The following is a 12,636-nucleotide window of genomic DNA, read 5'->3' as shown; positions in this document are numbered from 1 at the left end:
TCAAAAATTTTATAAGTCATCACTAAATCTTGTTAGTTTCAATCGTCATTCAACTCCTGCCAGCTCCAATTAAAAATTGATATTAAATCAATAAACTTTTATTAAAGGCAATATTGATATTCATTAAACTATTTTCAAAGTTGGTGGCTAACTAGGAGTATAATTAAAAAGGATAATAAAACATGTATTATTTTACTATTCATCACATTGTTAAAATATATATGATAACAATAAATCACTCATCTATTTTTACTCATTTATCAAGTAAAAAATCAAGCCAATGTTCGGTTTAGATCAAATTTGGGTAAATTAAATTCGGTTTGCTTTCGATTCAAGTTACTTTTAGCTCAAATGAATTTCTGTTCAGGTTGCTTTCGATTTTGCTAAATTTTGGATCGAGTATGGGTCAGGTATCAGATCAAATTTGATTATCATGTTCGAGTTAATATCATGTATTTGGTCGGATAAATCGATTCAGGTCAAGTTTGCCAAGTCTAGATGCGCCACTGAATGAAAATTAAAGGTGGCAATCAGGTCATTCAAATCAAGTTCGGGTCGAATCATTTCGGATCGAGTCATTTCGGGTCATGCTATATTCGGTATAGTTTTGATTCGGATCTGGTTCGGGTTTAGTTTAGGTCTATATAAATTTATTTCTGGTCGGGTGTTGGTTCGGGTCAAATTTGAATCGTTTGGTTTTCAGGTTGGGTCAAAATCGAATTGGTTGGCTTTCGGTTCGGGTTAATATTGGATTGGTTGGTTTTGAATCAGGTCAACATCGGATTGGTTGGTTTCAGTTCCGGTCAATTCGGATTTAGTTTGGTTCGAATCAACTTTTAGATTTTCAGATCAATCGTGTTGGTTTTGATTCAGGCCAACTGACATCATTCTTTGTCATCATAATCATCAGTGTTACTTTTTATTACTTGTAATTCAAGAATTTTATATGACAATATATTGTCAAATCCTAAATTTGAGGCTCAAAGTTTTAATTTAAATCAAATAATCAATCGAATCAACAAATATTTAAAATTTAAAATTGAAGATTAAATTGAAAATTTTGGAAGTATAAGAATAACTTTATAAATCCAAATAATTTTTTTATACTACACCAAAACACATATTTTGCTGCCGTTTCATTAGCACCTTCAATTCTAAATTGCTGATTTACAATCCCTAGTTTTTTTTTAATGCACAATCCCTAATTTATCAATTCTGACGTACGATCGCGCCTGACGCCGATCACTTTTCTCAGTCTCAGTCAATTTTTCGGTGCTCCTATCGTCTCTCATCGTCACACGTCACAAGCATCCAAAGAATTAGAGCCATCCAACGTCATTATGTCAGGTTGTTTTAAGCACGTTTTTTAAATTCATATACATATGATATTTTCATTCAGTTCAATTTGGTTATACAATAAAGTTATTTTTGATATTCTAGGTTGTTTTAATCATTTCAGAGTTTGAGGGTATTTATTTATTCCATGGCTTGGAGATATTTTAGGTCATTTTACATTTTAGGGGCATTTTGGTCATTTTATCACATGGTACTCTTTTCGGTAATTTTATATCCAAATAATCTGGATATTTAACCTTTAAGAAAATTTATCAAAATTCACGGATCTTAATGTAATACCCGAAATATTGGGTCGGTGACCATAATGAAAGGATTTAAAATTTGTTGGGTTAAATTGAGTAAATTAATAAGTACAAGGAATAATTTAGGAACTTGTGTTTAAGACTAAATATTAAGAATGGAGGGGTAATTTAGTCCTTTTGAAGGAATGAATTTAATCTTCATTTGAGTTGGGTTATTAAATAAAAGGGGAATAGGAGAAATAAGAAATAAGTCTGAAGTGTTCTCTTCTCCTTCTTCTTCCTCATGTCCCGAGCCCCCCATAGCAAAGGTAAGGCTTTATTTAGTTAGTTTTTCCTTTCGTTTTTGGGTTGGTTTTGAAACTTTAAGTGTTATAGAGGCTTAAGGAAAGTTCAAGGAGGACTAAAACTAAAAGATGAATATTTATTTGAGATTTAAGAAAATGAGTTTTTAAATGTTTTGATGAAATTTTGTCTGATACTGAAGTTTAAAGGTATATTTGACTTGCCAAAGAGGTAAATAAGATATTGGGAGCCTTAGAAATGGTTAAAAACATGTTTGAAAATTGGATGTGATTTTAGTTTTAAAGGGTTCCTTGGAGTTATTGGATGTTGTAGGGAGATTTATGGATGTAAAACAGTTGATTTGATTAATGATGAGTTTATTGGTATAGTTGGGGATAAAAATAAGAGATTTAGGTAGAAAATTGGTAAAAATCGAAGTGAAATATGTAAAATATTGGTAAGGGTATCGGTATTGGAAGAAAAGTACCGATACTATAGGGTTAAATTTGAAGAAACATGATGAACACGATGAACTTTATCGATACTGATACTAATACAAGTAGTATCGATATTGAAGTAGGGTATCGGTTCTAAGAGGAAAGTATCGATACCATTATTGAAAAATGGATTGCATGATGCTAAAATAGTATCGATACTAAAGGGAGTGTTTCTACCATAGTATAGAAGTATCGATACCATAAGGTGGGTATCAATACTACTCAGCCTGAAATTTTAAGTTAGGATTAATTTTAATAGAATTCAAGAATAATAGTACTTTTGAGTATTATTATTTTGTATAAATGTTAGAAAACATACTAACATTTGTATTGTATGTGTGTGAATATAGATGCTTGTGTAGATCGTAACCAAGATCCTGAATCCAACAAATAAAAGGGCAACGACAAGGTTGCCAAATAGTCGGGCATTATTAAGGCATAATAGTGAGGCACACCAGGTGAGTGCATTTATTGTACTTATATGAGATCAGGATGACTTGCGATGAGTCCACCTCAAATATTTTGATAACAATATGTTTTACAATATTTCGATATGTTTTCATAATGTTTATGGAAATGATATTACGAAAAAAAATTAGAGTATGAAGTGCTCTAGAAGGAATATATGAACTTTTATGTTGTTCGAATGGAGGTTAAATATGCGAATTTGACTTAAAAGCCCATCGTATGTGCATTGAAGATGAATTTTGACATACATTGTATGTAATGGTTATTAATCGATTTTTTTAATGCATAACGGTGCATTTTCATATCAGTACTATGTGTACTTTCGGCATTAAATGTGCAATCATACTTTTCATAATGAGTTTATGAATCACCATTTCGATATACATATGTATATAAAAGTTATCGATCGATTTTGTTTAATGCAAAACGGTGCATTTTCGTATTAGTACTGTGTGTACTTTTGGCACTATATTGCATCCATGGAATTCATAATAAGTTTGTGAATTTCCATTTCAGCACTTCGGTGCAAGCATGTACCTTGCATTCTCATTTGGCATACATTGGGTAAATAAAGGATAAAATGGGAAAATATTGATTGATAGGTATACTGGGCATACTAAATATAGTTTTTGAGGCTATGTGAATGAAGCTTGGTTCGCCAAGCCAGCTTATGTATTAATATGATTTATACGATTTTCATTCGTATTTTGATAGTTTATGATATGCTTATATTTATGTACAATTCATTTTGTATTATTATGCCTCACTAAGTAAATACTTAGCATGTGTTGATTTCACATGTAGGAAATAGAAAAGACTAGCGGAGTAAGGAGTACAGTGGACATCATCAATCAAAGGTTGCCTCATCAGTAACTGTAGGAAATTTATGTCTATTTTTTGATAATTAGGTGGCATGTATTTGGACTTATGAAAATGCTATGGACTGTATTAAAGTTATAATTTTGGTAACATGTTACAATGAACGTTTTATCATTATTATATTAAAATGTTTTGTTTTATTTTCGAAACAAATTTTTATGGGTTTACAAATAAGGACATGTTTTTAAAAGTTATGTGACACATGCGACTTGTGTACGGAAACGTATTCGAGAAATAGGTATTACGCTTAAAATCAAATCATTTATTATTGAATCACCAAACTTATTATTATTATTTCCGATTGATCTTCAACTTTCTGAAGCGAGCCATATAAGTCATATTCGATTACCGACTTTTTATAATATTCGGATCGAGTTTACGAAATGATCATTACATACATGTGACCAATTATACTCATCCATGCAGAAATCAATGCCAACATGTTCCATAAAGCACGAAATAGGTAGTAATGTATTACATCGATTTTCTGTGCCATACTGATCGACCATTTAAATTTCATTCGATTGCCCTCGAACTTGAATTCAACGTCTGATAATTCCTCAGATACACAACAACAAAAATTTCATTAGAAACAAGGCTTAATTATGAAAACAGATCGAATCAGGTGGTTAATCAAGGCAAAACAGCTTACCAGGTTCAAATTTGACAAAATAAACTTAAAAAACGGACTCAAGAATAGGGTTGTAAATAAGACGAGACAGATCATGATCTACTCGAGATTGACTCGGTCAAAGCTCGATCAACACTCGAATCAAATGAAATCGACTCGAGCTCGAACTTGACTCGAATTCTTAACGAGATACAATGAGCTACTTAATACTCGACTCGAAAAGCTCGCGAGCTACTCAAAAAAATGTTATATTATAATTTTAGATTTTTTAAAATTACATTATTAAAAATATATTAAAAATACATTATTGATCATTATAAATTTTAAAAAATATATTTTTAAATGTAATATAAGATTTTTGTAGGTTCAAATTCGAGTTTGAGTTCGAGCTTGAATCAATTTCGATCTTGAATCGAGCTCAAAATCGAGCTTCAATCGAGCTCCTGAAATTTTTTTGAGTTTGAGCCTTTTCGAGTTCGAGTCAAGTTTCAATATTATATTTTGAGTTCGAACTGAGCTTATAATTTTTAGCTCGCGAGTTTTCGAGTTGAGTCGAGCCGAGCCTAATTTTAAACTTTTCGAGTTTGAGTCGAGCTCAGCAATACTCGAGCTCTACTCGGCTCGGTTACAGCCCTCCTCAGGATGTCAAAAAACATCAGAATAGGTATACTCAAAAAAAGTAAACGGTCGGTCAATGGCGGCCAATTGGTTGACTCGGTGAAAGTCAACGAGTTGACTCAATGACTGGGTCGGGCAGGCGGATGATCGGATAGGCGGGCCGGGTCAACCCGGTTCTGGAAATTTCCTTGGGCCAAAACAAGCCCACACGCACCGCCGGCGCGTGGCGGCGCATGCGACGGAGGTAATTCCGAGCGGTCGAACACTCCATGTTCATGTACTTAACGAAATCAATCAATCCAACCAACATCAACATTTCAGCCAAAAACCAACTGAATTAAAAGAAAAGGACTGAAATGCTTACCCACTCATGCGATCAGTGAAAAAGATGACTAAAGCCTTACCCACCAGCCAGGTTTTGATTGTACGGAGCTGGGGAGTCTACATAGGGTGGCGGTGAGGCCAACGAATCATCGGATCAGCTGTAATCAGGGAAAATCGAGGCGGTAGGGCTGAAACCGATGGAATCTTACGTAGAAAACTACGTCATTAGTGGTTATTTTACAGTGAGAGGTTTGAGGGTTTTGGTCGCCGACTGCTGGTGAGTGTAATGACAGTCACGGCGAGATGAACGGCAGCCGAATGGAGTGACAGGGATAGCTTGGTTGATGAGTTTGGGGTTTCACTGAGGGTCTTCTTTGGGTTATCAGATTTACGCCTCGAGTTTTTTTTTTTCAACATATTAGAAAAATAGGATAATTCAAGGTTAGCTCCATGAAATTCTAAGAGTTTCGAAACTAAGCTGCAAGTTTTTAGAACTTGTAATTTAGTCATTTAAATCTACTTAAAATAATAAATCCAACCCCAAAATTGGGGTGTGACAATTCTCCCCTAATTAAAAGAATTTTTTCCTCGAAATTCATTTAAGTCATAGAAATACAGAAATGAAGCTTCCATCAGTTCTTCCATATCTTCAAGTAGCTTTTAAATAAGTACAGGTCCTATACTAATCCTTAACCAGCTCAGTATACATTCTCGTAAGAACTCTCCCTCATTCCAACAAAAGAATTAGAACGAAATTATCCTTGTGGAATCAATTAAACCTTAGTTACTAGGTTAGGTTTATAGAGCGGTAACATCTCTCAATTTCATTTCTGGAGTCGGGTTAGAATTTCTAGGATAAATAACTCTCACATTACACGTGAGGTAATTTACAAAATTTAGACAAACGTTACTGGTATTTCTTTATGCATAGATTGAGCCCTAACAGATAGAAAACTTATGTTAGCTCATTATAGGGAGGGACTCGACCTTGGAGTTCCGGCTTAGAGAAGTACGGTTATAGCCTAGGGGCATGTACTGACTAGACATCTTATGACATTCGACGAGTCAGTCTATCTAGAAAAATTTGAATTAACCTAATCTCTCATACCACTAAATGTAACCCATAGAGACCGATGCGGGTGGCCCGATCCAATCCGGGGTGTCACATTAGGGTCACCAGAACGACTCACTTGGAAATTTAAAATTTTTGTAAAACATGTAAAATCATAAAACAATTTATAAATGCAAAAGTAACATTTACCAGTATTTAGAAATAAAACAGATTTCAGACTCGGATATAAAAACAAAATACAATCTACATGCCCCTTAATCACATGCACCATACTCTGTAAGCAACGTCGGTGGAACCCCTTTACTGAAGTCGATAGTTGCATTGTTCAACCCTTTTAACCTGAAATAGTGAGTAACAGAGTGAAATTTGGAAAGCTCAGTAATACAATACTACCAGATGATGCTGAAGAACTTGCAGATAACAGATAAGCATATGTTTCCTTATTGATTTAGACATCTACAGACTTTTATGCAGAGCTGAGGTTCTAGTGATATTTCAGGTAGTTAAAGACAGTAAGTTATTAGTTCAGAGGAAATGTTTTGAATGATTGGGTTCAAGATATCAGAATAGGATGTCTAGTGTGTTCCCACAAAACCAGTAAAAATGTACATATCTTTTTAAAACAATAGTGGTTTAAAACGTATTTTTCAAAAACCATAGTAATCCCTCCAACCAAATGCCATATGCAGCTCCCAAGAACTGCATAACTTAAGGGAACACCTTGGGGCCTGAGAGCCTACCCAAGAAAGATTCTCGGGGCCGTAGAACCTACCCAAAGGTCGCCTTAGGTCCATAAGGAATTATCAGTCAGTATTGAACCTATACAAGGAATTACCAGCAACAACTGAACATGCCAGAGATAGGAATTATCAATCGATGTTGAACATATACAAGGAATTACCAAAAAATATTGAACCTGTCAGAGTCTTCATACCAGATCCCAGAGTACCCCAAATAAAACATTTTCATTCAATAAACAGAGATATCAGAAATCAAAGCATATATTAGAACATAAATCAGAGAAAACATCCATGTAATCAGGGAATACACTAGAGGTTCCAGATATTATTTGGAGGTACTCGATAATCTTATCGGGCAGGGAAACACAGATCTTCAGTATATCGATAGAATGTCATAAATTAGTATCATTATTGAAAGAGTTCATTAGTTGACAGAATCATATGTTATTCAGAATGTGATTTATCAGGATCATATAATATTCAGGCATTTTCGGAGGCACTAAGTAATAAGAAAGGTATTTAGAATCCTTTGCATCTGAGTTACTTTGTTTTCAAATATGACCGAAGTGATTCCATTATTCAGGAAAATAAGAGACATTTTGAGAATTAGGTTCTTGGAGAATTCATAGTGATTTGAGCTGATAAGGAAGAAACGAATATTCTGAATGGAATTTATGATTTATGTCGATCTATCGGAATATCGAGTAAACTCGAGTTGAACAACTCCAAACTAATGCATGTCGACCGATCATTTCGTTACCCTTCCAGGGTATTCACTCTTTAATACCAATAATTCTTGTCGATAGATCATCTTCATAATTATCGCTGAATAGATCTTAAGGAGACGAACATATATTACAATGGTCTTTATTTCATTTCCACGTTGTAACAATATCAGGAAATGCCGACATACTTGATTCGTGGTTCATAACCCATAGGGACAGTACATCATGTATGTTCATCTACGTTTCTAGACTTAACCAAATCCCTTACTTAATCCTCAGTCATTGAGGTTACTTAGTTCATTTAGTAGTCAAGTCTATCCCGGTCACTTTAGAGTTTTCTAAAGTAATTTGGACGTTTTTGAAATTCAGATACATATGATACTTCCGTTCAGTTCAATTTGGTCATACAATAAAGTCATTTTTGTGTTCTAGGTTGTTTTAATCATTTCAAATCTTGAGGGTATTTAGTTATTCCATGGCTTGGAGATATTTTAGGTCATTTTACACTTTAGGGGCATTTTGGTCATTTTATCTCATGGTGCACTTTTCGGTAATTTCATATCCAAATAATCCTGGTATTTAACCTTTAAGAAAATTTATCAAAATTCACGTATCTTAAAATCAAATCATTTATTATTGAATCACCGAACTTATTATTATTATTTCCGATTGATCTTCCACATCTTCCACTTTCTTAAGCGAGCCATATAAGTTATATTCGATTACTGACTTTTTATAATATTCTGATCGAGTTTAGGAAGTGATCACTACATATATGTGACTAATTATACACATCTATACAAAAATCAATGCCAACATGTTCTATAAAGCATTAAACATATAGTAATGTATTACCTCGATTTTCGTGTCATACTGATCGACCATTTAAATTCCATTCCATCACCTTCGAACTTAAATTCAACATCCAATAGTTCCTCAGATACAGAACAACATAAATTTCATCAGAAATAGAGGTTAATTGCGAAAACGGATTGAATCGGGTGGTTAATCAGTGAAAATAGCTCACTCTGTTCGAATTTGGCGAAACGGACCTAAAAACTGGAATTAGAACGTCAAAAATCATCAAAATAGGTGTACCCAAAAAAGTCAACGGCTGGTCAAAAGTGTTCAATGGTCAACGGATTGACTCGGTCAAAGTCAACGAGTTGACTTAGTGATTGGGTCGGGAAGGCAGGTCGGGTCGGATCGGACAGCGGGTTGGGTCGACCCGGCTCTAGAAATTTCCTTGGGCCAAAACAAGCCCCAGCACACCACTGGCGCATGGCGGCGCGTACGACGAGGTAGTTTTGGGTGGCCGAACACTCCTTGTTCATGTACTTAACAAAATCAATCTAACCAACATCAACATGTCAGCCAAAAAACAACAGAATTAAAAGAAGAGGATTGAAATGCTTACCTACTCCGACGATCGGCGAAAACGAAATGACAGCCTCACCCACTGGTCGGGTTTTGATCGAACAGAGATGGGGAGTCTTTCTAGGGTGGCGATGAGACGAACGGACCGTCGGATCGGTCGAATCAAGGAAAATCGTGACGGCATGGTTGAAACCGACTAAATCTTATGTCGAAATTTACGTCGTTAAGGGATGTTTCACAGTGAGGTGTTTGAGGGGTTTTGATCACCGGCTGTCGGTGAGTTGAACGACAGCCACGGCGCGCTGAATGGTGGTCGAACAGAGCGACAAAGATAGCTTGGTTGATGAGTTTAGGGTTTAGGGTTTCATTGAGGGTCTATTTTGGGTTATCAAATTGGGGTCTCAGGCTTTTATTTTTTCAACATATTAGAAAAATGGGATAATTCAGTTTTAAATTAAGTTCATCCTTTGGGATGCCCATGTACATTACTAAGAACCTGAGGTACGTGAGTACACTGAGGTTATGCACATATGTTGTCATCACAGTTTGTATAAATTCCCACTAGGGGCACTTAAACTTGTCCCAAAGAACCACCAATATATGTCCCTATGGTCCACTTAGATGTCCCGAAGGACCACTCCTTAAAGATCACATATATATTCCAAATGAAAAAATATGTTCTAAAGAACTGCATATATGTTCCAAAGGATTACATATATATCCTGAAAGATTACATAAAACCCTCGACTCTTGTCATGCAAATTATACCTACAGCTCACATATCATATAACATGGGCTTAATATGGATACATGTCACAAATGATCACTTGTCTTATTATACATAACTTGAATTTGTTCTCTTATGGTTTTATACATCACATATTATATCTTATTAAAGCATGTATGAGTTATACATGTACTCACTATAATCAAAACATATGTATGCACATGAATGTGAAATCATGAAATCAAATATAGGAAATAGACTTATCCCAAGTCTTATTTCCATAAAACAAATATCTATACTAACTATAGTATGTACTCACCTTAGCCTCACTTGATTCGAATCAATTCTAGAAATGTATCTCTCTCTCGACCGTTTTTATTCTTCAATTATTCCGGAACGTGCTTATGCTCGATATCTACATAATCATACATTTATATACATATCAACATTCCAAATATCATGATTCGATCTTTAATTTCTTAGACTAAAAGAAAGACTAAATTTTATTTCCTACTTGAAGTAGTATCGGTACCCCTTGTATGGTATCAATACTTCCCTAACTGTAGTATCGATACCCATTTTGCATTCGAAATCCTTGTTTCAATAATTGGTACCGATACTAACCTTATGGTATCAGTACCTTTGGTAATGATACTACCCTCCAGATATCGATACCTCATGAATGCCTTTGTCAAATTCAAACTTATGGTATCGATACTGTTCAACTAGTATCGATACCCCTATACCAAATATTATTCTTTTACTCTTGAAGTTTCGGTACTTGATGAAGCAATACCAATACTCATAGCCCAGATTTCACTTTCTAAACCCGAAAATTAACCCATATCAACTTAAATCCTTCATGTCTTATTCTCTTTTATACATTTAACTTAAGTACACATACACAAACCAATTTATACTCATCTAACACATCTTTATCTTAAAAATCTCTTCATATATCTTGAATTTAAGAATTCTATTAAATTTCCAACATGTTCTAATTTCAATTCTAACACTTCATACTTCTTACTTAGTTGCTGACAAGTTAATTCTATTCTCAAACTTTATTTACTAACTCTCTTCCAAGATTTCACTTATCCTCCTCTTATCTTTAATCCTTCATAACTCCCTCATCTTTTGTTTCTAGAACAACTTAAATTTTCCTTAAGCTTAAGTATTTCCCAAATAACATAAAGCAAACTTAAATTCAATAAATAACTAGCTAATAAAAAACTCACCTTAAGCTTGGGATTCACGACTGAAGAAGAATAAAACTCTGGATATCTTTCTTTTTCTTTTGCTACATAACTCCACGTGTATATATCTCTTCCACATCCCATTTTTAATTCAATAATTGACTAAATGGCCATTATGCCCTTCCATTCATCCTTCTTTGCTATATAGTCATACACAAAAATTTTCATATAAGTCCTTGAACTTCTCAATTTACCTACTTTAGTCATTAAATCTTGAGATTTTACAATTTGGTCACTAACCCGATTTTTAGGAAGTTACAAATCTTCCCACTTAAGAAAATTTGTCTTCGAATTTTCACTGCAAAAGAAGATGGGGGCATTAATTTCTCATGTCTCTTCACACTCCCACATTGCTTCCTCTACCTTGTGATTCCTCCACAATACTTTGACCAATGGAATAGTCTTGTTTCTTAGTTGCTTTACTTCATGAGCTAAAATTTGGATCGGTTCTTCCTCATAAGTCAGGTAAGGCTGAACCTCTATCTCTTCTGGTGATACAATATGGGAGGGAACATACCTATATTTCCGAAGCATTGAAACGTGAAAGACATCATGTATTTTCTCCATTTCAGGTGGCAAAGCTAATTGATATGCCACTAGTCCCACTCTATTAACGATTTCATAGTGTCCAATAAACTTGGGACTAAGCTTTCCTTTTCATCCAAATCTCAAGACCTTCTTTCAAGGAGATACTTTTAAAAACACTTTGTCTCCAATTTGATACTCTATTTCTTTCCTTTTTAAATCCGCATATGATTTATTTCTATCAGTTGTTGCTTTCAGATTGTTCTGAATCACTTGAACCTTTTCTTCCACTTCATGAATCAACTCAGGGCCAAGAACTTCTCGATCCCTAAGCTCATACCAGTTCAAGGGCATATGCACTTTCTCCTATATAGAGCTTCATAGGGAGTCATTTTGATACTTAACTGGTAGCTATTGTTATAGGCAAATCCAACAAGTGGCAAGTATCTTTCCCATGATTCCTTGAACTCTATTACACAGGCTCTCAATATCATCCAGAATTTGTATAGTCCGCTCGGATTGTCTATCAATTTGAGGATGGAATATTGTGCTAAAATTTAATTGAGCTCCTAACGCTCCATGTAAAGTCTTCTAAAACCTCGATCTAAATCTAGGATCTCTATCAGAAACAATTGAAATAGGTACACCATGAAATCGTATAATCTCCCTGATATACAGTTCAGCATACGTATCCATGTAGAAATCAACTCGTACCAGAATGAAATAAGCTGACTTAGTTAATCTATCCACGATCACCCAAATAAAATCTCTTTTGTTTAGAGTCAAAGGCAACTCTATCACAAAATCCATCGTTACATTCTCTCATTTCTATTGAGGAATGGACATTGGTTGTAATAGTCCTGACAGAACCTATTCTTTACTTATTGCAACTTCTTCAAACACTTTTCAACTTTTCT

This window comes from Hibiscus syriacus, unplaced genomic scaffold, assembly GCF_006381635.1.
Source record: "Hibiscus syriacus cultivar Baekdansim isolate YM2019G1 unplaced genomic scaffold, ASM638163v2 tig00112293_pilon, whole genome shotgun sequence".
Taxonomy (NCBI): Eukaryota; Viridiplantae; Streptophyta; class Magnoliopsida; order Malvales; family Malvaceae; genus Hibiscus; species Hibiscus syriacus.
The sequence above is the reverse complement of the archived record's forward strand: the minus strand, read 5'-3'. Positions refer to the sequence as shown.